This window comes from Pristiophorus japonicus, unplaced genomic scaffold (assembly GCF_044704955.1).
Source record: "Pristiophorus japonicus isolate sPriJap1 unplaced genomic scaffold, sPriJap1.hap1 HAP1_SCAFFOLD_383, whole genome shotgun sequence".
In the NCBI taxonomy this organism is placed as follows: Eukaryota; Metazoa; Chordata; class Chondrichthyes; family Pristiophoridae; genus Pristiophorus; species Pristiophorus japonicus.
The window spans coordinates 189,167-215,000 of NW_027253685.1; the positions used below are offsets into that span (position 1 = coordinate 189,167).

The 25,834-nt window shown below is 50.6% G+C and overlaps 1 protein-coding gene across 1 annotated transcript in view; it reads left to right on the forward strand.

Annotated features, from left to right (window-relative positions):
- Window positions 1–25,834, forward strand: part of LOC139250506 (zinc finger protein DPF3-like) — a 214,377-nt gene that overhangs the window by 8,778 nt on the left and 179,765 nt on the right. The window lies entirely within an intron of this gene.

Consider the following 25,834-nt stretch of genomic DNA (forward strand, 5'->3'; position numbering starts at 1 on the left):
TGAGACGATGCAGTCAAAGAGTCAGATGATGCAGCCTGAGAGTGAGACGTTGCAGTCTGAGAGTGAGACGATGCAGTCGGAGAGTGAGACGATGCAATCTCAGAGTGAGACGATGTAATCTGAGAGTGAGACGATGCAGTCTGAGAGTGAGACAATGCAGTCTGAGAGCGAGATGATTCAGTCTGAGAGTGAGACGATGCAGTCTGAGAGTTAGACGATGCAGTCTGAGAGTGAGCCGATGCAGTCTGAAAGTGAGACAATGCAGTCTGAGAGTGAGACGATGCAGTCTGATAGTGAGGCGATGCAGTCAGAGAGTGAGATGATGCAGTCTGAGAGTGAGACGATACAGTCTGAGAGTTAGACGATGCACTCTGAGAGTTAGACGATGCAGTCTGAGAGTGAGACGATGCAGTCAGAGAGTCAGATGATGCAGCCTGAGAGTGAGACGTTGCAGTCTGAGAGTGAGACGATGCAGTCTGAGAGTGAGACGATGCAATCTCAGAGTGAGACGATGTAATCTGAGAGTGAGACGATGCAGTCTGAGAGTGAGACGATGCAGTCTGAGAGAGAGACGATGCAATCTGAGAGTGAGGCGCTGCAGTCTGTGAGTGAGAAGATGCAGTCTGAGAGTGAGACGATGCAGTCTGAGAGTGAGACGATGCAGTCTGAGAGTGAGACGATGCAGTCTGAGAGTGAGATGCTGCAGTCTGAGAGTGAGACGATGCAGTCTGAGAGTGAGACACTGCAGTCTAAGAATGAGAAGATGCAGTCTGAGAGTGAGATGATGCAGTCTGAGAGTGAGATGCTGCAGTCTGAGAGTGAGACGATGCAGTCTGAGAGTGAGACACTGCAGTCTGAGATTGAGACGATGCAGTCTGAGAGTGAGATGATGCAGTCTGAGAGTGAGGTGCCGCAGTCTGAGAGTGAGACGATGCAGTCTGAGAGTGAGACGATGCAGTCTGAGAGTGAGACGATGCAGTCTGAGAGTGAGACACTGCTGTCTGAGAGTGAGACGATGCAGTCTGAGAGTGAGACGATGCAGTCTGAGAGTGAGATGATGCAGTCTGAAAGTGAGACGATGCAGTCTGAGAGTGAGGCGATGCAGTCTGAGAGTGAGACGATGCAGTCAGAGAGTGAGATGATGCAGTCTGAGAGTGAAATGCCGCAGTCTGAGAGTGGGACGATGCAGTCTGAGAGTGAGAGGATGCAGTCTGAGAGTGAGCAGACGGCGTCTGAGAGTGAGACATCGCAGTCTGAGAGCGAGATGATGCAGTCTGAGAGTGAGACACCGCAGTCTGAGTGTGGGACGATGCAGTCTGAGAGGGAGACGATGCAGTCTGAGAGTGAGCTGATGCAGTCTGAGAGTGAGACGATGCAGTCTGAGAGTGAGACGAAACAGTCTGAGAGTGAGACGATGCAGTCTGAGAGTGAGACGATGCAGTCTGAGAGTGAGATGTCGCAGTCTGAGAGTGAGACGATGCAGTCTGAGAGTGAGATGGTATCGTCTGAGAGTGAGATGATGCAGTCTGAGAGTGAGACAATGCAGTCTGAGAGTGAGACAATGCAGTCTGAGAGTGAGACGATGCAGTCTGATAGTGAGACGATGCAGTCAGAGAGTGAGATGATGCAGTCTGAGAGTGAGACGATACAGTCTGAGAGTTAGACGATGCACTCTGAGAGTTAGACGATGCAGTCTGAGAGTGAGATGCCGCAGTCTGACAAGGCAGTCTGAGATTGAGACATCACAGTTTGAGAGTGAGACGATGCAGTCTGAGAGCGAGTCGATGCGGTCTGAGAGTGAGACGATGTCGTCTGAGAGTGAGATGATGCAGTCTGAAAGTGAGACGATGCAGTCTGAGAGTGAGACGTTGCAGTCTGAGAGTGAGACATCACAGTTTGAGAGTGAGCCGATGCAGTCTGAGAGCGAGTCGATGCGGTCTGAGAGTGAGACACTGCAGTCAGAGAGTGAGTCGATGCGGTCTGAGAGTGAGACGCTGCAGATTGAGAGTGAGAAGTCGCAGTCTGAGAGTGAGATGATGCAGTCTGAGAGTGAGACAATTCAGTCTGAGAGTGAGACGATGCAGTCTGAGAGTGAGACAATGCAGTCTGAGAGTGAGCCGATGCAGGCTGAAAGTGAGACGATGCAGTCTGAGAGTGAGACGATGAAGTCTGAGAGTGAGACGATGCAGTCAGAGAGTGAGATGATGCAGTCTGAGAGTGAGATGCCGCAGTCTGACAAGGCAGTCTGAGATTGAGACGATGCAGTCTGAGAGTGAGACGATGCAGTCTGAGAGCGTGATGATGCAGTCTGAAAGTGAGACAATGCAGTCTGAGAGTGAGACAATGCAGTCTGATAGTGAGACGATGCAGTCAGAGAGTGAGATGATGCAGTCTGAGAGTGAGACGATACAGTCTGAGAGTTAGACGATGCACTCTGAGAGTTAGACGATGCAGTCTGAGAGTGAGACGATGCAGTCAGAGAGTCAGATGATGCAGCCTGAGAGTGAGACATTGCAGTCTGAGAGTGAGACGATGCAGTCTGAGAGTGAGACGATGCAATCTCAGAGTGAGACGATGTAATCTGAGAGTGAGACGATGCAGTCTGAGAGTGAGACGATGCAGTCTGAGAGCGAGATGATTCAGTCTGAGAGTGAGACGATGCAGTCTGAGAGTTAGACGATGCAGTCTGTGAGTGAGCCGATGCAGTCTGAAAGTGAGACAATGCAGTCTGAGAGTGAGACGATGCAGTCTGATAGTGAGGCGATGCAGTCAGAGAGTGAGATGATGCAGTCTGAGAGTGAGACGATACAGTCTGAGAGTTAGACGATGCACTCTGAGAGTTAGACGATGCAGTCTGAGAGTGAGACGATGCAGTCAGAGAGTCAGATGATGCAGCCTGAGAGTGAGACGTTGCAGTCTGAGAGTGAGACGATGCAGTCTGAGAGTGAGACGATGCAATCTCAGAGTGAGACGATGTAATCTGAGAGTGAGACGATGCAGTCTGAGAGTGAGACGATGCAGTCTGAGAGAGAGACGATGCAATCTGAGAGTGAGGCGCTGCAGTCTGTGAGTGAGAAGATGCAGTCTGAGAGTGAGACGATGCAGTCTGAGAGCGAGACGATGCAGTCTGAGAGTGAGACGATGCAGTCTGAGAGTGAGATGCTGCAGTCTGAGAGTGAGACGATGCAGTCTGAGAGTGAGACACTGCAGTCTAAGAGTGAGAAGATGCAGTCTGAGAGCGAGTCGATGCGGTCTGAGAGTGAGACACTGCAGTCAGAGAGTGAGTCGATGCGGTCTGAGAGTGAGACGCTGCAGATTGAGAGTGAGAAGTCGCAGTCTGAGAGTGAGATGATGCAGTCTGAGAGTGAGACAATTCAGTCTGAGAGTGAGACGATGCAGTCTGAGAGTGAGACAATGCAATCTGAGAGTGAGCCGATGCAGGCTGAAAGTGAGACGATGCAGTCTGAGAGTGAGACGATGAAGTCTGAGAGTGAGACGATGCAGTCAGAGAGTGAGATGATGCAGTCTGAGAGTGAGATGCCGCAGTCTGACAAGGCAGTCTGAGATTGAGACGATGCAGTCTGAGAGTGAGACGATGCAGTCTGAGAGCGTGATGATGCAGACTGAAAGTGAGACAATGCAGTCTGAGAGTGAGACAATGCAGTCTGATAGTGAGACGATGCAGTCAGAGAGTGAGATGATGCAGTCTGAGAGTGAGACGATACAGTCTGAGAGTTAGACGATGCACTCTGAGAGTTAGACGATGCAGTCTGAGAGTGAGACGATGCAGTCAAAGAGTCAGATGATGCAGCCTGAGAGTGAGACGTTGCAGTCTGAGAGTGAGACGATGCAGTCGGAGAGTGAGACGATGCAATCTCAGAGTGAGACGATGTAATCTGAGAGTGAGACGATGCAGTCTGAGAGTGAGACGATGCAGTCTGAGAGCGAGATGATTCAGTCTGAGAGTGAGACGATGCAGTCTGAGAGTTAGACGATGCAGTCTGAGAGTGAGCCGATGCAGTCTGAAAGTGAGACAATGCAGTCTGAGAGTGAGACGATGCAGTCTGATAGTGAGGCGATGCAGTCAGAGAGTGAGATGATGCAGTCTGAGAGTGAGACGATACAGTCTGAGAGTTAGACGATGCACTCTGAGAGTTAGACGATGCAGTCTGAGAGTGAGACGATGCAGTCAGAGAGTCAGATGATGCAGCCTGAGAGTGAGACGTTGCAGTCTGAGAGTGAGACGATGCAGTCTGAGAGTGAGACGATGCAATCTCAGAGTGAGACGATGTAATCTGAGAGTGAGACGATGCAGTCTGAGAGTGAGACGATGCAGTCTGAGAGAGAGACGATGCAATCTGAGAGTGAGGCGCTGCAGTCTGTGAGTGAGAAGATGCAGTCTGAGAGTGAGACGATGCAGTCTGAGAGTGAGACGATGCAGTCTGAGAGTGAGACGATGCAGTCTGAGAGTGAGATGCTGCAGTCTGAGAGTGAGACGATGCAGTCTGAGAGTGAGACACTGCAGTCTAAGAATGAGAAGATGCAGTCTGAGAGTGAGATGATGCAGTCTGAGAGTGAGATGCTGCAGTCTGAGAGTGAGACGATGCAGTCTGAGAGTGAGACACTGCAGTCTGAGATTGAGACGATGCAGTCTGAGAGTGAGATGATGCAGTCTGAGAGTGAGGTGCCGCAGTCTGAGAGTGAGACAATGCAGTCTGAGAGTGAGACGATGCAGTCTGAGAGTGAGACGATGCAGTCTGAGAGTGAGACACTGCTGTCTGAGAGTGAGACGATGCAGTCTGAGAGTGAGACGATGCAGTCTGAGAGTGAGATGATGCAGTCTGAAAGTGAGACGATGCAGTCTGAGAGTGAGGCGATGCAGTCTGAGAGTGAGACGATGCAGTCAGAGAGTGAGATGATGCAGTCTGAGAGTGAAATGCCGCAGTCTGAGAGTGGGACGATGCATTCTGAGAGTGAGAGGATGCAGTCTGAGAGTGAGCAGACGGCGTCTGAGAGTGAGACATCGCAGTCTGAGAGCGAGATGATGCAGTCTGAGAGTGAGACACCGCAGTCTGAGTGTGGGACGATGCAGTCTGAGAGGGAGACGATGCAGTCTGAGAGTGAGCTGATGCAGTCTGAGAGTGAGACGATGCAGTCTGAGAGTGAGACGAAACAGTCTGAGAGTGAGACGATGCAGTCTGAGAGTGAGACGATGCAGTCTGAGAGTGAGATGTCGCAGTCTGAGAGTGAGACGATGCAGTCTGAGAGTGAGACAATGCAGCCTGAGAGTAAGACGATGCAGTCTGAGAGTGAGACAATGCAGTCAGAAAGTGAGATGATGCAGTCTGAGAGTGAGAAGCTGCAGTCTGAGAGTGAGACGTTGCAGTCTGAGAGTGAGACGATGCAGTCTGAGAGTGAGATGATGCAGTCTGAGAGTGAGAAGATGGAGTCTCAGAGTGAGACACTGCATTCTGAGAGTGAGACGATACAGTCTGTGACTGAGACGATGCAGTCTGAGAGTGAGATGGTATCGTCTGAGAGTGAGATGATGCAGTCTGAGAGTGAGACAATGCAGTCTGAGAGTGAGACAATGCAGTCTGAGAGTGAGACGATGCAGTCTGATAGTGAGACGATGCAGTCAGAGAGTGAGATGATGCAGTCTGAGAGTGAGACGATACAGTCTGAGAGTTAGACGATGCACTCTGAGAGTTAGACGATGCAGTCTGAGAGTGAGATGCCGCAGTCTGACAAGGCAGTCTGAGATTGAGACATCACAGTTTGAGAGTGAGACGATGCAGTCTGAGAGCGAGTCGATGCGGTCTGAGAGTGAGACGATGTCATCTGAGAGTGAGATGATGCAGTCTGAAAGTGAGACGATGCAGTCTGAGAGTGAGACGTTGCAGTCTGAGAGTGAGACAATGCAGTCTGAGAGTGAGCCGATGCAGGCTGAAAGTGAGACGATGCAGTCTGAGAGTGAGACGATGAAGTCTGAGAGTGAGACGATGCAGTCAGAGAGTGAGATGATGCAGTCTGAGAGTGAGATGCCGCAGTCTGACAAGGCAGTCTGAGATTGAGACGATGCAGTCTGAGAGTGAGACGATGCAGTCTGAGAGCGAGATGATGCAGTCTGAAAGTGAGACAATGCAGTCTGAGAGTGAGACAATGCAGTCTGATAGTGAGACGATGCAGTCAGAGAGTGAGATGATGCAGTCTGAGAGTGAGACGATACAGTCTGAGAGTTAGACGATGCACTCTGAGAGTTAGACGATGCAGTCTGAGAGTGAGACGATGCAGTCAGAGAGTCAGATGATGCAGCCTGAGAGTGAGACATTGCAGTCTGAGAGTGAGACGATGCAGTCTGAGAGTGAGACGATGCAATCTCAGAGTGAGACGATGTAATCTGAGAGTGAGACGATGCAGTCTGAGAGTGAGACGATGCAGTCTGAGAGCGAGATGATTCAGTCTGAGAGTGAGACGATGCAGTCTGAGAGTTAGACGATGCAGTCTGTGAGTGAGCCGATGCAGTCTGAAAGTGAGACAATGCAGTCTGAGAGTGAGACGATGCAGTCTGATAGTGAGGCGATGCAGTCAGAGAGTGAGATGATGCAGTCTGAGAGTGAGACGATACAGTCTGAGAGTTAGACGATGCACTCTGAGAGTTAGACGATGCAGTCTGAGAGTGAGACGATGCAGTCAGAGAGTCAGATGATGCAGCCTGAGAGTGAGACGTTGCAGTCTGAGAGTGAGACGATGCAGTCTGAGAGTGAGACGATGCAATCTCAGAGTGAGACAATGTAATCTGAGAGTGAGACGATGCAGTCTGAGAGTGAGACGATGCAGTCTGAGAGAGAGGTATGCAATCTGAGAGTGAGGCGCTGCAGTCTGTGAGTGAGAAGATGCAGTCTGAGTGTGAGACGATGCAGTCTGAGAGTGAGACGATGCAGTCTGAGAGTGAGACGATGCAGTCTGAGAGTGAGATGCTGCAGTCTGAGAGTGAGACGATGCAGTCTGAGAGTGAGACACTGCAGTCTAAGAGTGAGAAGATGCAGTCTGAGAGTGAGACGATGCAGTCTGAGAGTGAGATGCTGCAGTCTGAGAGTGAGACAATGCAGTCTGAGAGTGAGACACTGCAGTCTGAGATTGAGACGATGCAGTCTGAGAGTGAGATGATGCAGTCTGAGAGTGAGGTGCCGCAGTCTGAGAGTGAGACGATGCAGTCTGAGAGTGAGACGATGCAGTCTGAGAGTGAGATGATGCAGTCTGAGAGTGAGACACTGCAGTCTGAGAGTGAGACGATGCAGTCTGAGAGTGAGACGATGCAGTCTGAGAGTGAGATGATGCAGTCTGAAAGTGAGACGATGCAGTCTGAGAGTGAGGCGATGCAGTCTGAGAGTGAGACGATGCAGTCAGAGAGTGAGATGATGCAGTCTGAGAGTGAAATGCCGCAGTCTGAGAGTGGGACGATGCAGTCTGAGAGTGAGAGGATGCAGTCTGAGAGTGAGCAGACGGCGTCTGAGAGTGAGACATCGCAGTCTGAGAGCAAGATGATGCAGTCTGAGAGTGAGACACCGCAGTCTGAGTGTGGGACGATGCAGTCTGAGAGGGAGACGATGCAGTCTGAGAGTGAGACGATGCAGTCTGAGAGTGAGACGATGCAGTCTGAGAGTGAGACGAAACAGTCTGAGAGTGAGACGACGCAGTCTGAGAGTGAGACGATGCAGTCTGCGAGTGAGATGTCGCAGTCTGCGAGTGAGACGATGCAGTCTGAGAGTGAGACAATGCAGTCTGAGAGTAAGACGATGCAGTCTGAGAGTGAGACAATGCAGTCAGAAAGTGAGATGATGCAGTCTGAGAGTGAGACGCTGCAGTCTGAGAGTGAGACGTTGCAGTCTGAGAGTGAGACGATGCAGTCTGAGAGTGAGATGATGCAGTCTGAGAGTGAGAAGATGGAGTCTCAGAGTGATACACTGCATTCTGAGAGTGAGACGATGCAGTCTGTGACTGAGACGATGCAGTCTGAGAGTGAGATGGTATCGTCTGAGAGTGAGATGATGCAGTCTGAGAGTGAGACGATGCAGTCTGAGAGTGAGACAATGCAGTCTGAGAGTGAGACGATGCAGTCTGATAGTGAGACGATGCAGTCAGAGAGTGAGATGATGCAGTCTGAGAGTGAGACGATACAGTCTGAGAGTTAGACGATGCACTCTGAGAGTTAGACGATGCAGTCTGAGAGTGAGATGCCGCAGTCTGACAAGGCAGTCTGAGATTGAGACGATGCAGTCTGAGAGTGAGACGATGCAGTCTGAGAGCGAGACAATTCAGTCTGAGAGTGAGACAATGCAGTCTGAGAGTTAGACGATGCAGTCTGAGAGTGAGCCGATGCAGTCTGAAAGTGAGACAATGCAGTCTGAGAGTGAGACGATGCAGTCTGATAGTGAGACGATGCAGTCAGAGAGTGAGATGATGCAGTCTGAGAGTGAGACGATACAGTCTGAGAGTTGGACGATGCACTCTGAGAGTTAGATGATGCAGTCTGAGAGTGAGACGATGCAGTCAGAGAGTCAGGTGATGCAGCCTGAGAGTGAGACATTGCAGTCTGAGAGTGAGACGATGCAGTCTGAGACTGAGACGATGCAGTCTGCTAGTGAGATGTCACAGTCTGAGAGTGAGATGTCACAGTCTGAGAGTGGGATGATGCAATCTGAGAGTTAGACACCACAGTCTGAGAGTGAGACGATGCAGTCAGAGAGTGAGACGATGCAGTCTGAGAGTGAGACGATGCAGTCTGAAAGTGAGACGATGCAGTCAGAGAGTGAGGCGATGCAGTCTGAGAGTGAGACGCTGCAGTGTGAGAATGCGACATCGCAGTCTGAGAGTGAGGCAATGCAGTCTGAGAGTGAGATGATGCAGTCTGTGAGTGGGACACTGCAATCAGAGAGTGAGACGTCGCAGTCTGAGAGTGAGACGTCAAAGTCTGTGAGTGAGAAGATGCAGTCTGAGAGTGAGAAGACGCAGTCTGAGAGTGAGACGTCGCAGTCTGAGAGTGAGACGATGCAGTCTGAGAGTGAAACGCCGCAGTCTGAGAGTGAGACGATGCAGTCTGAGAGGGAGACGATGCAGTCTGAGAGGGAGACGATGCAGTCTGAGAGTGAGACGTCGTAGTCTGAGAGTGAGACGATGCAGTCTGAGAGTGAGACGATGCAGTCTGAGAGTGAGACGTCGCAGTCTGAGAGTGAGACGATGCAGTCTGAGAGTGAGACAATGCAGTCTGAGAGTGAGACAATTCAGTCTGAGAGTGAGACGATGCAGTCAGAGAGTGAGACGATGCAGTCTGAGAGTGAGTCGATGCAGTCTGAGAGTGAGACGCTGCAGATTGAGAGTGAGAAGTCGCAGTCTGAGAGTGAGATGATGCAGCCTGAGTGTGAGACAATTCAGTATGAGAGTGAGACAATGCAGTCTGAGAGTGAGACAATGCAATCTGAGAGTGAGCCGATGCAGTCTGAAAGTGAGACGATGCAGTCTGAGAGTGAGACAATGCAGTCTGAGAGTGAGACGATGCAGTCAGAGAGTGAGATGATGCAGTCTGAGAGTGAGATGCCGCAGTCTGACAAGGCAGTCTGACATTGAGACGATGCAGTCTGAGAGTGAGACGATGCAGTCTGAGAGCGAGACGATTCAGTCTGAGAGTGAGACGATGCAGTCTGAGAGTTAGACGATGCAGTGTGAGAGTGAGCCGATGCAGTCTGAAAGTGAGACAATGCAGTCTGAGCGTGAGACAATGCAGTCTGATAGTGAGACATTGCAGTCTGAGAGTGAGACGATGCAGTCTGAGAGTGAGACGATGCAGTCTGAGAGTGAGACGATGCAGTCAGAGAGTGAGATGATGCAGTCTGAGAGTGAGACGATACAGTCTGAGAGTTAGACGATGCACTCTGAGAGTTAGACGATGCAGTCTGAGAGTGAGACGATGCAGTCAGAGAGTCAGATGATGCAGCCTGAGAGTGAGACATTGCAGTCTGAGAGTGAGACGATGCAGTCTGAGAGTGAGACGATGCAATCTCAGAGTGAGACGATGCAATCTGCGAGTGAGACGATGCAGGCTGAGAGTGAGACGATGCCATCTGAGAGTGAGACGTCGCAGTCTGAGAGTGAGACAATGCAGTCTGAGAGTGAGAAGATGCAGGCTGAGATTGAGACGCCGCAGTCTGAGAGTGAGACGATGCAGTCAGAGAGTGAGACGATGCAGCCTGAGAGTGAGACGATGCAGTCTGAGAGTGAGACGATGCAGTCAGAGTGTGAGGCGATGCAGTCTGAGAGTGAGATGCTGCAGTCTGAGAGTGAGACATCGCAGTCTGAGAGTGAGACGATGCAGTCTGAGAGTGAGACGATGCAGTCTGTGAGTGAGACACTGCAATCAGAGAGTGAGACGTTGCAGTCTGAGAGTGAGACGTCAAAGTCTGTGAGTGAGAAGATGCAGTCTGAGAGTGAGAAGACGCAGTCTAAGTGTGAGACGTCGCAGTCTGAGAGTGAGACGGTGCAGTCTGAGAGTGAGACGCCGCAGTCTGAGAGTGAGACGATGCAGTCTGAGAGGGAGACAATGCAGTCTGAGAGGGAGACGATGCAGTCTGAGAGTGAGACATCGTAGTCTGAGAGTGAGACGATGCAGTCTGAGAGTGAGACGATGCAGTCTGAGAGTGAGACGTCGCAGTCTGAGAGTGAGACGATGCAGTCTGAGAGTGAGACAATGCAGTCTGAGAGTGAGACAATTCAGTCTGAGAGTGAAACGATGCAGTCTGAGAGTGAGACAATGCAGTCTGAGAGTGAGCCGATGCAGTCTGAAAGTGAGACGATGCAGTCTGAGAGTGAGACGTTGCAGTCTGAGAGTGAGACATCACAGTTTGAGAGTGAGACGATGCAGTCTGAGAGCGAGTCGATGCGGTCTGAGAGTGAGACACTGCAGTCAGAGAGTGAGACGATGCAGTCTGAGAGTGAGTCGATGCGGTCTGAGAGTGAGACGCTGCAGATTGAGAGTGCGAAGTCGCAGTCTGAGAGTGAGATGATGCAATCTGAGAGTGAGACAATTCAGTCTGAGAGTGAGACGATGCAGTCTGAGAGTGAGACAATGCAGTCTGAGAGTGAGCCGATGCAGTCTGAAAGTGAGACGATGCAGTCTGAGAGTGAGACGATGCAGTCTGAGAGTGAGACGATGCAGTCAGAGAGTGAGATGATGCAGTCTGAGAGTGAGATGCCGCAGTCTGACAAGGCAGTCTGAGATTGAGACGATGCAGTCTGAGAGTGAGACGATGCAGTCTGAGAGCGAGACGATTCAGTCTGAGAGTGAGACGATGCAGTCTGAGAGTTAGACGATGCAGTCTGAGAGTGAGCCGATGCAGTCTGAAAGTGAGACAATGCAGTCTGAGAGTGAGACGATGCAGTCTGATAGTGAGACGATGCAGTCAGAGAGTGAGATGATGCAGTCTGAGAGTGAGACGAAACAGTCTGAGAGTTAGACGATGCACTCTGAGAGTTAGACTATGCAGTCTGAGAGTGAGACGATGCAGTCAGAGAGTCAGATGATGCAGCCTGAGAGTGAGACGTTGCAGTCTGAGAGTGAGACGATGCAGTCTGAGAGTGAGACGATGCAATCTCAGAGTGAGACGATGCAGTCTGAGAGTGAGACGATGCAGGCTGAGAGTGAGACGATGCCATCTGAGAGTGAGAAGCTGCGGTCTGAGAGTGAGATGATGCAGTCTGAGAGTGAGAAGATACAGTCTGAGAGTGAGACGTCGCAGTCTGAGAGTGAGACAATGCAGTCTGAGAGTGAGAAGATGCAGTCTGAGACTGAGACGATGCAGTCTGAGAGTTAGACGCCGCAGTCTGAGAGTGAGACGATGCAGTCAGAGAGTGAGACGATGCAGCCTGAGAGTAAGATGATGCAGTCTGAGAGTGAGACGATGCAGACTGAGAGTGAGACGATGCAGTCTGTGAGTGAGACACTGCAATCAGAGAGTGAGACGTCACCGTCTGAGAGTGAGACGTCACAGTCTGTGGGTGAGAAGATGCAGTCTGAGAGTGAGAAGACGCAGCTTTAGAGTGAGACGTCGCAGTCTGAGAGTGAGACGATGCAGTCTGAGAGTGAAACGCCGCAGTCTGAGAGTGAGACGATGCAGTCTGAGAGGGAGACGATGCAGACTGAGAGGGAGACGATGCAGTCTGAGAGTGAGACGTCGTAGTCTGAGAGTGAGACGATGCAGTCTGAGAGTGAGACGATGCAGTCTGAGAGTGAGACGTCGCAGTCCGAGAGTGAGACGATGCAGTCTGAGAGTGAGACGATGCAGTCTGAGAGTGAGGCGATGCAGTTTGAGAGTGAGACGATGCAGTCAGAGAGTGAGATGATGCAGTCTGATAGTGAAATGCCGCAGTCTGAGAGTGGGACGATGCAGTCTGAGAGTGAGAGGATGCAGTCTGAGAGTGAGCAGATGGCGTCTGGGAGTGAAACATCGCAGTCTGAGAGCGAGATGATGCAGTCTGAGAGTGAGACACCGCAGTCTGAGAGTGGGACGATGCAGTCTGAGAGTGAGACGATGCAGTCTGAGAGTGAGACGATGCAGTCTGAGAGTGAGACGAGGCAGTCTGAGAGTGAGATGTCGCAGTCTGAGAGTGAGACGATGCAGTCTGAGAGTGAGACAATGCAGTCTGAGATTAAGACGATGCAGTCTGAGAGTGAGACAATGCAGTCAGAAAGTGAGACGATGCAGTCTGAGAGTGAGACGCTGCAGTCTGAGAGTGAGACGTCGCAGTCTGAGAGTGAGACGGTATCGTCTGAGAGTGAGATGATGCAGTCTGAGAGTGAGGCGATGCAGTCTGAGAGTGAGGCAATGCAGTCTGAGAGTGAGACGATGTCGTCTGAGAGTGAGATGATGCAGTCTGAAAGTGAGATAATGCAGTCTGAGAGTGAGAAGATACAGTCTGAGAGTGAGACGTCGCAGTCTGAGAGTGAGACAATGCAGTCTGAGAGTGAGAAGATGCAGTCTGAGACTGAGACGATGCAGTCTGAGAGTTAGACGCCGCAGTCTGAGAGTGAGACGATGCAGTCAGAGAGTGAGACGATGCAGCCTGAGAGTGAGATGATGCAGTCTGAGAGTGAGACGATGCAGACTGAGAGTGAGATGATGCAGTCTGTGAGTGAGACACTGCAATCAGAGAGTGAGACGTCACCGTCTGAGAGTGAGACGTCACAGTCTGTGGGTGAGAAGATGCAGTCTGAGAGTGAGAAGACGCAGCTTTAGAGTGAGACGTCGCAGTCTGAGAGTGAGACGATGCAGTCTGAGAGTGAAACGCCGCAGTCTGAGAGTGAGACGATGCAGTCTGAGAGGGAGACGATGCAGACTGAGAGGGAGACGATGCAGTCTGAGAGTGAGACGTCGTAGTCTGAGAGTGAGACGATGCAGTCTGAGAGTGAGACGATGCAGTCTGAGAGTGAGACGTCGCAGTCCGAGAGTGAGACGATGCAGTCTGAGAGTGAGACGATGCAGTCTGAGAGTGAGACAATGCAGTCTGAGAGTTAGATGATGCAGTCTGAGAGTGAGACGATGCAGTCTGAAAGTGAGACGATGCAGTCTGAGAGTGAGGCGATGCAGTTTGAGAGTGAGACGATGCAGTCAGAGAGTGAGATGATGCAGTCTGATAGTGAAATGCCGCAGTCTGAGAGTGGGACGATGCAGTCTGAGAGTGAGAGGATGCAGTCTGAGAGTGAGCAGATGGCGTCTGGGAGTGAAACATCGCAGTCTGAGAGCGAGATGATGCAGTCTGAGAGTGAGACACCGCAGTCTGAGAGTGGGACGATGCAGTCTGAGAGTGAGACGATGCAGTCTGAGAGTGAGACGATGCAGTCTGAGAGTGAGACGAGGCAGTCTGAGAGTGAGATGTCGCAGTCTGAGAGTGAGACGATGCAGTCTGAGAGTGAGACAATGCAGTCTGAGATTAAGACGATGCAGTCTGAGAGTGAGACAATGCAGTCAGAAAGTGAGACGATGCAGTCTGAGAGTGAGACGCTGCAGTCTGAGAGTGAGACGTCGCAGTCTGAGAGTGAGACGGTATCGTCTGAGAGTGAGATGATGCAGTCTGAGAGTGAGACGATGCAGTCTGAGAGTGAGGCAATGCAGTCTGAGAGTGAGACGATGTCGTCTGAGAGTGAGATGATGCAGTCTGAAAGTGAGACGATGCAGTCTGAGAGTGAGACGTTGCAGTCTGAGAGTGAGACATCACAGTTTGAGAGTGAGACGATGCAGAGAGCGAGTCGATGCGGTCTGAGAGTGACACGCTGCAGATTGAGAGTGAGAAGTCGCAGTCTGAGAGTGAGATGATGCAGTCTGAGTGTGAGACAATTCAGTCTGAGAGTGAGCCGATGCAGTCTGAGAGTGAGAAAATGCAGTCTGAGAGTGAGCCGATGCAGTCTGAAAGTGAGATGATGCAGTCTGAGAGTGAGACGATGCAGTCTGAGAGTGAGACGATGCAGTCAGAGAGTGAGATGATGCAGTCTGAGAGTGAGACGATGCAGTCTGAGAGTTAGACGATGCAGTCTGAGAGTGAGCCAATGCAGTCTGAAAGTGAGACAATGCAGTCTGAGAGTGAGACGATGCAGTCTGATAGTGCGACGATGCAGTCAGAGAGTGAGATGATGCAGTCTGAGAGTGAGACGATACAGTCTGAGAGTTAGACGATGCACTCTGAGAGTTAGACGATGCAGTCTGAGAGTGAGATGATGCAGCCTGAGAGTGAGAAGATGGAGTCTCAGATAGACACTGCAGTCTGAGAGTGAGACGATGCAGTCTGTGACTGAGACGATGCAGTCTGAGAGTGAGACGGTATCGTCTGAGAGTGAGATGATGCAGTCTGAGAGTGAGACGATGCAGTCTGAGAGTGAGACAATGCAGTCTGAGAGTGAGACGATGTCATCTGAGAGTGAGATGATGCAGTCTGAAAGTGAGACGATGCAGTCTGAGAGTGAGACGTTGCAGTCTGAGAGTGAGACATCACAGTTTGAGAGTGAGACGATGCAGTCTGAGAGTGAGTCGATGCGGTCTGAGAGTGATACGCTGCAGATTGAGAGTGAGAAGTCGCAGTCTGAGAGTGAGATGATGCAGTCCGAGAGTGAGACAATTCAGTCTGAGAGTGAGCCGATGCAGTCTGAGAGTGAGACAATGCAGTCTGAGAGTGAGCCGATGCAGTCTGAAAGTGAGATGATGCAGTCTGAGAGTGAGACGATGCAGTCTGAGAGTGAGACGATGCAGTCAGAGAGTGAGATGATGCAGTCTGAGAGTGAGGCGATGCAGTCTGAGAGTGAGAAGCTGCAGTCTGAGAGTGAGACATCGCAGTCTGAAAGTGAGACGATGCAGACTGAGAGTGAGACGATGCAGTCTGTGAGTGAGACACTGCAATCAGAGAGTGAGACGTCACAGTCTGAGAGTGAGACGTCACAGTCTGTGGGTGAGAAGATGCAGTCTGAGAGTGAGACGTCGCAGTCTGAGAGTGAGACGATGCAGTCTGAGAGTGAGACGATGCAGTCTGAGAGTGAGACAATGCAGTCTGAGAGTTAGATGATGCAGTCTGAGAGTGAGACGATGCAGTCTGAAAGTGAGACGATGCAGTCTGAGAGTGAGGCGATGCAGTCTGAGAGTGAGACGATGCAGTCAGAGAGTGAGATGATGCAGTCTGATAGTGAAATGCCGCAGTCTGAGAGTGGGACGATGCAGTCTGAGAGTGAGAGGATGCAGTCTGAGAGTGAGCAGATGGCGTCTGAGAGTGAAACATCGCAGTCTGAGAGCGAGATGATGCAGTCTGAGAGTGAGACACCGCAGTCTGAGAGTGGGACGATGCAATCTGAGAGGGAGACGATGCAGTCTGAGAGTGAGACGATGCAGTCTGAGAGTGAGACGATGCAGTCTGAGAGTGAGACGATGCAGTCTGAGAGTGAGACGAGGCAGTCTGAGAGTGAGATGTCGCAGTCTGAGAGTGAGACGATGCAGTCTGAGAGTGAGACGTTGCAGTCTGAGATTAAGACGATGCAGTCTGAGAGTGAGACAATGCAGTCAGAAAGTGAGACGATGCAGTCTGAGAGTGAGACGCTGCAGTCTGAGAGTGAGACGTCGCAGTCTGAGAGTGAGACAATGCAGTCTGAGAGTGAGATGATGCAGCCTGAGAGTGAGAAGATGGAGTCTCAGATGAGACACTGCAGTCTGAGAGTGAGACGATGCAGTCTGTGACTGAGACGATGCAGTCTGAGAGTGAGACGGTATCGTCTGAGAGTGAGATGATGCAGTCTGAGAGTGAGACGATGCAGTCTGAGAGTGAGACAAAGCAGTCTGAGAGTGAGACGATGTCATCTGAGAGTGAGATGATGCAGTCTGAAAGTGAGACGATGCAGTCTGAGAGTGAGACGTTGCAGTCTGAGAGTGAAACATCACAGTTTGAGAGTGAGACGATGCAGTCTGAGAGCGAGTCGATGCGCTCTGAGAGTGATACGCTGCAGATTGAGAGTGAGAAGTCGCAGTCTGAGAGTGAGATGATGCAGTCCGAGAGTGAGACAATTCAGTCTGAGAGTGAGCCGATGCAGTCTGAGAGTGAGACAATGCAGACTGAGAGTGAGCCGATGCAGTCTGAAAGTGAGATGATGCAGTCTGAGAGTGAGACGATGCAGTCTGAGAATGAGACGATGCAGTCAGAGAGTGAGATGATGCAGTCTGAGAGTGAGACGATGCAGTCTGAGAGTTAGACGATGCAGTCTGAGAGTGAGCCAATGCAGTCTGAAAGTGAGACAATGCAGTCTGAGAGTGAGACGATGCAGTCTGATAGTGAGACGATGCAGTCAGAGAGTGAGATGATGCAGTCTGAGAGTGAGACGATACAGTCTGAGAGTTAGACGATGCACTCTGAGAGTTAGACAATGCAGTCTGAGAGTGAGATGATGCAGCCTGAGAATGAGAAGATGGAGTCTCAGATGAGACACTGCAGTCTGAGAGTGAGACGATGCAGTCTGTGACTGAGACGATGCAGTCTGAGAGTGAGACGGTATCGTCTGAGAGTGAGATGATGCAGTCTGAGAGTGAGACGATGCAGTCTGAGAGTGAGACAATGCAGTCTGAGAGTGAGACGATGTCGTCTGAGAGTGAGATGATGCAGTCTGAAAGTGAGACGATGCAGTCTGAGAGTGAGACATCACAGTTTGAGAGTGAGACGATGCAGTCTGAGAGTGAGTCGATGCGGTCTGAGAATGATACGCTGCAGATTGAGAGTGAGAAGTCGCAGTCTGAGAGTGAGATGATGCAGTCCGAGAGTGAGACAATTCAGTCTGAGAGTGAGCCGATGCAGTCTGAGAGTGAGACAATGCAGACTGAGAGTGAGCCGATGCAGTCTGAAAGTGAGATGATGCAGTCTGAGAGTGAGACGATGCAGTCTGAGAGTGAGACGATGCAGTCAGAGAGTGAGATGATGCAGTCTGAGAGTGAGCCGATGCAGTCTGAAAGTGAGACAATGCAGTCTGAGAGTGAGACGATGCAGTCTGATAGTGAGACGATGCAGTCAGAGAGTGAGATGATGCAGTCTGAGAGTGAGACGATACAGTCTGAGAGTTAGACGATGCACTCTGAGAGTTAGACAATGCAGTCTGAGAGTGAGATGATGCAGCCTGAGAATGAGAAGATGGAGTCTCAGATGAGACACTGCAGTCTGAGAGTGAGACGATGCAGTCTGTGACTGAGACGATGCAGTCTGAGAGTGAGACGGTATCGTCTGAGAGTGAGATGATGCAGTCTGAGAGTGAGACGATGCAGTCTGAGAGTGAGACAATGCAGTCTGAGAGTGAGACGATGTCGTCTGAGAGTGAGATGATGCAGTCTGAAAGTGAGACGATGCAGTCTGAGAGTGAGACGTTGCAGTCTGAGAGTGAGACATCACAGTTTGAGAGTGAGACGATGCAGTCTGAGAGTGAGTCGATGCGGTCTGAGAGTGATACGCTGCAGATTGAGAGTGAGAAGTCGCAGTCTGAGAGTGAGATGATGCAGTCCGAGAGTGAGACAATTCAGTCTGAGAGTGAGCCGATGCAGTCTGAGAGTGAGACAATGCAGTCTGAGAGTGAGCCGATGCAGTCTGAAAGTGAGATGATGCAGTCTGAGAGTGAGACGATGCAGTCTGAGAGTGAGACGATGCAGTCAGAGAGTGAGATGATGCAGTCTGAGAGTGAGACGATGCAGTCTGAGAGTTAGACGATGCAGTCTGAGAGTGAGCCAATGCAGTCTGAAAGTGAGACAATGCAGTCTGAGAGTGAGACGATGCTGTCTGATAGTGAGACGATGCAGTCAGAGAGTGAGATGATGCAGTCTGAGAGTGAGACATCACAGTTTGAGAGTGAGACGATGCAGTCTGAGAGTGAGTCGATGCGGTCTGAGAGTGATACGCTGCAGATTGAGAGTGAGAAGTCGCAGTCTGAGAGTGAGATGATGCAGTCCGAGAGTGAGACAATTCAGTCTGAGAGTGAGCCGATGCAGTCTGAGAGTGAGACAATGCAGTCTGAGAGTGAGCCGATGCAGTCTGAAAGTGAGATGATGCAGTCTGAGAGTGAGACGATGCAGTCTGAGAGTGAGACGATGCAGTCAGAGAGTGAGATGATGCAGTCTGAGAGTGAGACGATGCAGTCTGAGAGTTGACGATGCAGTCTGAGAGTGAGCCAATGCAGTCTGAAAGTGAGACAATGCAGTCTGAGAGTGAGACGATGCAGTCTGATAGTGAGACGATGCAGTCAGAGAGTGAGATGATGCAGTCTGAGAGTGAGACGATACAGTCTGAGAGTTAGACGATGCACTCTGAGAGTTAGACGATGCAGTCTGAGAGTGAGATGATGCAGCCTGAGAGTGAGAAGATGGAGTCTCAGATGAGACACTGCAGTCTGAGAGTGAGACGATGCAGTCTGTGACTGAGACGATGCAGTCTGAGAGTGAGACGGTATCGTCTGAGAGTGAGATGATGCAGTCTGAGAGTGAGACGATGCAGTCTGAGAGTGAAACAATGCAGTCTGAGAGTGAGACGATGTCTTCTGAGAGTGAGATGATGCAGTCTGAAAGTGAGACGATGCAGTCTGAGAGTGAGACGTTGCAGTCTGAGAGTGAGACATCACAGTTTGAGAGTGAGACGATGCAGTCTGAGAGTGAGTCGATGCGGTCTGAGAGTGATACGCTGCAGATTGAGAGTGAGAAGTCGCAGTCTGAGAGTGAGATGATGCAGTCCGAGAGTGAGACAATTCAGTCTGAGAGTGAGCCGATGCAGTCTGAGACTGAGACAATGCAGACTGAGAGTGAGCCGATGCAGTCTGAAAGTGAGATGATGCAGTCTGAGAGTGAGACGATGCAGTCTGAGAGTGAGACGATGCAGTCAGAGAGTGAGATGATGCAGTCTGAGAGTGAGACGATGCAGTCTGAGAGTTAGACGATGCAGTCTGAGAGTGAGCCAATGCAGTCTGAAAGTGAGACAATGCAGTCTGAGAGTGAGACGATGCAGTCTGATAGTGAGACGATGCAGTCAGAGAGTGAGATGATGCAGTCTGAGAGTGAGACGATACAGTCTGAGAGTTAGACGATGCACTCTGAGAGTTAGACAATGCAGTCTGAGAGTGAGATGATGCAGCCTGAGAATGAGAAGATGGAGTCTCAGATGAGACACTGCAGTCTGAGAGTGAGACGATGCAGTCTGTGACTGAGACGATGCAGTCTGAGAGTGAGACGGTATCGTCTGAGAGTGAGATGATGCAGTCTGAGAGTGAGACGATGCAGTCTGAGAGTGAGACAATGCAGTCTGAGAGTGAGACGATGTCGTCTGAGAGTGAGTCGATGCGGTCTGAGAGTGATACGCTGCAGATTGAGAGTGAGAAGCCGCAGTCTGAGAGTGAGATGATGCAGTCCGAGAGTGAGACAATTCAGTCTGAGAGTGAGCCGATGCAGTCTGAGAGTGAGACAATGCAGTCTGAGAGTGAGCCGATGCAGTCTGAAAGTGAGATGATGCAGTCTGAGAGTGAGACGATGCAGTCTGAGAGTGAGACGATGCAGTCAGAGAGTGAGATGATGCAGTCTGAGAGTGAGACGATGCAGTCTGAGAGTTAGACGATGCAGTCTGAGAGTGAGCCAATGCAGTCTGAAAGTGAGACAATGCAGTCTGAGACTGAGACGATGCTGTCTGATAGTGAGACGATGCAGTCAGAGAGTGAGATGATGCAGTCTGAGAGTGAGACATCACAGTTTGAGAGTGAGACGATGCAGTCTGAGAGTGAGTCGATGCGGTCTGAGAGTGATACGCTGCAGATTGAGAGTGAGAAGTCGCAGTCTGAGAGTGAGATGATGCAGTCCGAGAGTGAGACAATTCAGTCTGAGAGTGAGCCGATGCAGTCTGAGAGTGAGACAATGCAGTCTGAGAGTGAGCCGATGCAGTCTGAAAGTGAGATGATGCAGTCTGAGAGTGAGACGATGCAGTCTGAGAGTGAGACGATGCAGTCAGGGAGTGAGATGATGCAGTCTGAGAGTGAGACGATGCAGTCTGAGAGTTAGACGATGCAGTCTGAGAGTGAGCCAATGCAGTCTGAAAGTGAGACAATGCAGTCTGAGAGTGAGACGATGCAGTCTGATAGTGAGACGATGCAGTCAGAGAGTGAGATGATGCAGTCTGAGAGTGAGACGATACAGTCTGAGAGTTAGACGATGCACTCTGAGAGTTAGACGATGCAGTCTGAGAGTGAGATGATGCAGCCTGAGAGTGAGAAGATGGAGTCTCAGATGAGACACTGCAGTCTGAGAGTGAGACGATGCAGTCTGTGACTGAGACGATGCAGTCTGAGAGTGAGACGGTATCGTCTGAGAGTGAGATGATGCAGTCTGAGAGTGAGACGATGCAGTCTGAGAGTGAAACAATGCAGTCTGAGAGTGAGACGATGTCATCTGAGAGTGAGATGATGCAGTCTGAAAGTGAGACGATGCAGTCTGAGAGTGAGATGATGCAGCCTGAGAATGAGAAGATGGAGTCTCAGATGAGACACTGCAGTCTGAGAGTGAGACGATGCAGTCTGTGACTGAGACGATGCAGTCTGAGAGTGAGACGGTATCGTCTGAGAGTGAGATGATGCAGTCTGAGAGTGAGACGATGCAGTCTGAGAGTGAGACAATGCAGTCTGAGAGTGAGACGATGTCGTCTGAGAGTGAGATGATGCAGTCTGAAAGTGAGACGATGCAGTCTGAGAGTGAGACGTTGCAGTCTGAGAGTGAGACATCACAGTTTGAGAGTGAGACGATGCAGTCTGAGAGTGAGTCGATGCGGTCTGAGAGTGATACGCTGCAGATTGAGAGTGAGAAGCCGCAGTCTGAGAGTGAGATGATGCAGTCCGAGAGTGAGACAATTCAGTCTGAGAGTGAGCCGATGCAGTCTGAGAGTGAGACAATGCAGTCTGAGAGTGAGCCGATGCAGTCTGAAAGTGAGATGATGCAGTCTGAGAGTGAGACGATGCAGTCTGAGAGTGAGACGATGCAGTCAGAGAGTGAGATGATGCAGTCTGAGAGTGAGACGATGCAGTCTGAGAGTTAGACGATGCAGTCTGAGAGTGAGCCAATGCAGTCTGAAAGTGAGACAATGCAGTCTGAGAGTGAGACGATGCTGTCTGATAGTGAGACGATGCAGTCAGAGAGTGAGATGATGCAGTCTGAGAGTGAGACATCACAGTTTGAGAGTGAGACGATGCAGTCTGAGAGTGAGTCGATGCGGTCTGAGAGTGATACGCTGCAGATTGAGAGTGAGAAGTCGCAGTCTGAGAGTGAGATGATGCAGTCCGAGAGTGAGACAATTCAGTCTGAGAGTGAGCCGATGCAGTCTGAGAGTGAGACAATGCAGTCTGAGAGTGAGCCGATGCAGTCTGAAAGTGAGATGATGCAGTCTGAGAGTGAGACGATGCAGTCTGAGAGTGAGACGATGCAGTCAGGGAGTGAGATGATGCAGTCTGAGAGTGAGACGATGCAGTCTGAGAGTTAGACGATGCAGTCTGAGAGTGAGCCAATGCAGTCTGAAAGTGAGACAATGCAGTCTGAGAGTGAGACGATGCAGTCTGATAGTGAGACGATGCAGTCAGAGAGTGAGATGATGCAGTCTGAGAGTGAGACGATGCACTCTGAGAGTTAGACAATGCAGTCTGAGAGTGAGATGATGCAGCCTGAGAATGAGAAGATGGAGTCTCAGATGAGACACTGCAGTCTGAGAGTGAGACGATGCAGTCTGTGACTGAGACGATGCAGTCTGAGAGTGAGACGGTATCGTCTGAGAGTGAGATGATGCAGTCTGAGAGTGAGACGATGCAGTCTGAGAGTGAGACAATGCAGTCTGAGAGTGAGACGATGTCGTCTGAGAGTGAGATGATGCAGTCTGAAAGTGAGACGATGCAGTCTGAGAGTGAGACGTTGCAGTCTGAGAGTGAGACATCACAGTTTGAGAGTGAGACGATGCAGTCTGAGAGTGAGTCGATGCGGTCTGAGAGTGATACGCTGCAGATTGAGAGTGAGAAGTCGCAGTCTGAGAGTGAGATGATGCAGTCCGAGAGTGAGACAATTCAGTCTGAGAGTGAGCCGATGCAGTCTGAGAGTGAGACAATGCAGTCTGAGAGTGAGCCGATGCAGTCTGAAAGTGAGATGATGCAGTCTGAGAGTGAGACGATGCAGTCTGAGAGTGAGACGATGCAGTCTGAGAGTGAGACGATGCAGTCTGAGAGTGAGACGATGCAGTCTGAGAGTTAGACGATGCAGTCTGAGAGTGAGCCAATGCAGTCTGAAAGTGAGACAATGCAGTCTGAGAGTGAGACGATGCAGTCTGATAGTGAGACGATGCAGTCAGAGAGTGAGATGATGCAGTCTGAGAGTGAGACGATACAGTCTGAGAGTTAGACGATGCACTCTGAGAGTTAGACGATGCAGTCTGAGAGTGAGATGATGCAGCCTGAGAGTGAGAAGATGGAGTCTCAGATGAGACACTGCAGTCTGAGAGTGAGACGATGCAGTCTGTGACTGAGACGATGCAGTCTGAGAGTGAGACGGTATCGTCTGAGAGTGAGATGATGCAGTCTGAGAGTGAGACGATGCAGTCTGAGAGTGAAACAATGCAGTCTGAGAGTGAGACGATGTCATCTGAGAGTGAGATGATGCAGTCTGAAAGTGAGACGATGCAGTCTGAGAGTGAGACGTTGCAGTCTGAGAGTGAGACATCACAGTTTGAGAGTGAGACGATGCAGTCTGAGAGTGAGTCGATGCGGTCTGAGAGTGATACGCTGCAGATTGAGAGTGAGAAGTCGCAGTCTGAGAGTGAGATGATGCAGTCCGAGAGTGAGACAATTCAGTCTGAGAGTGAGCCGATGCAGTCTGAGAGTGAGACAATGCAGACTGAGAGTGAGCCGATGCAGTCTGAAAGTGAGATGATGCAGTCTGAGAGTGAGACGATGCAGTCTGAGAGTGAGACGATGCAGTCAGAGAGTGAGATGATGCAGTCTGAGAGTGAGACGATGCAGTCTGAGAATTAGACGATGCAGTCTGAGAGTGAGCCAATGCAGTCTGAAAGTGAGACAATGCAGTCTGAGAGTGAGACGATGCAGTCTGATAGTGAGACGATGCAGTCAGAGAGTGAGATGATGCAGTCTGAGAGTGAGACGATACAGTCTGAGAGTTAGACGATGCACTCTGAGAGTTAGACAATGCAGTCTGAGAGTGAGATGATGCAGCCTGAGAATGAGAAGATGGAGTCTCAGATGAGACACTGCAGTCTGAGAGTGAGACGATGCAGTCTGTGACTGAGACGATGCAGTCTGAGAGTGAGACGGTATCGTCTGAGAGTGAGATGATGCAGTCTGAGAGTGAGACGATGCAGTCTGAGAGTGAGACAATGCAGTCTGAGAGTGAGACGATGTCGTCTGAGAGTGAGATGATGCAGTCTGAAAGTGAGACGATGCAGTCTGAGAGTGAGACGTTGCAGTCTGAGAGTGAGACATCACAGTTTGAGAGTGAGACGATGCAGTCTGAGAGTGAGTCGATGCGGTCTGAGAGTGATACGCTGCAGATTGAGAGTGAGAAGTCGCAGTCTGAGAGTGAGATGATGCAGTCCGAGAGTGAGACAATTCAGTCTGAGAGTGAGCCGATGCAGTCTGAGAGTGAGACAATGCAGTCTGAGAGTGAGCCGATGCAGTCTGAAAGTGAGATGATGCAGTCTGAGAGTGAGACGATGCAGTCTGAGAGTGAGACGATGCAGTCTGAGAGTGAGACGATGCAGTCTGAGAGTGAGACGATGCAGTCTGAGAGTTAGACGATGCAGTCTGAGAGTGAGCCAATGCAGTCTGAAAGTGAGACAATGCAGTCTGAGAGTGAGACGATGCAGTCTGATAGTGAGACGATGCAGTCAGAGAGTGAGATGATGCAGTCTGAGAGTGAGACGATACAGTCTGAGAGTTAGACGATGCACTCTGAGAGTTAGACGATGCAGTCTGAGAGTGAGATGATGCAGCCTGAGAGTGAGAAGATGGAGTCTCAGATGAGACACTGCAGTCTGAGAGTGAGACGATGCAGTCTGTGACTGAGACGATGCAGTCTGAGAGTGAGACGGTATCGTCTGAGAGTGAGATGATGCAGTCTGAGAGTGAGACGATGCAGTCTGAGAGTGAGACAATGCAGTCTGAGAGTGAGACGATGTCATCTGAGAGTGAGATGATGCAGTCTGAAAGTGAGACGATGCAGTCTGAGAGTGAGACGTTGCAGTCTGAGAGTGAGACATCACAGTTTGAGAGTGAGACGATGCAGTCTGAGAGTGAGTCGATGCGGTCTGAGAGTGATACGCTGCAGATTGAGAGTGAGAAGTCGCAGTCTGAGAGTGAGATGATGCAGTCCGAGAGTGAGACAATTCAGTCTGAGAGTGAGCCGATGCAGTCTGAGAGTGAGACAATGCAGACTGAGAGTGAGCCGATGCAGTCTGAAAGTGAGATGATGCAGTCTGAGAGTGAGAGGATGCAGTCTGAGAGTGAGACGATGCAGTCAGAGAGTGAGATGATGCAGTCTGAGAGTGAGACGATGCAGTCTGAGAGTTAGACGATGCAGTCTGAGAGTGAGCCAATGCAGTCTGAAAGTGAGACAATGCAGTCTGAGAGTGAGACGATGCAGTCTGATAGTGAGACGATGCAGTCAGAGAGTGAGATGATGCAGTCTGAGAGTGATACGATACAGTCTGAGAGTAAGACGATGCACTCTGAGAGTTAGACAATGCAGTCTGAGAGTGAGATGACGCAGCCTGAGAATGAGAAGATGGAGTCTCAGATGAGACACTGCAGTCTGAGAGTGAGACGATGCAGTCTGTGACTGAGACGATGCAGTCTGAGAGTGAGACGGTATCGTCTGAGAGTGAGATGATGCAGTCTGAGAGTGAGACGATGCAGTCTGAGAGTGAGACAATGCAGTCTGAGAGTGAGACGATGTCGTCTGAGAGTGAGATGATGCAGTCTGAAAGTGAGACGATGCAGTCTGAGAGTGAGACGTTGCAGTCTGAGAGTGAGACATCACAGTTTGAGAGTGAGACGATGCAGTCTGAGAGTGAGTCGATGCGGTCTGAGAGTGATACGCTGCAGATTGAGAGTGAGAAGTCGCAGTCTGAGAGTGAGATGATGCAGTCCGAGAGTGAGACAATTCAGTCTGAGAGTGAGCCGATGCAGTCTGAGAGTGAGACAATGCAGTCTGAGAGTGAGCCGATGCAGTCTGAAAGTGAGATGATGCAGTCTGAGAGTGAG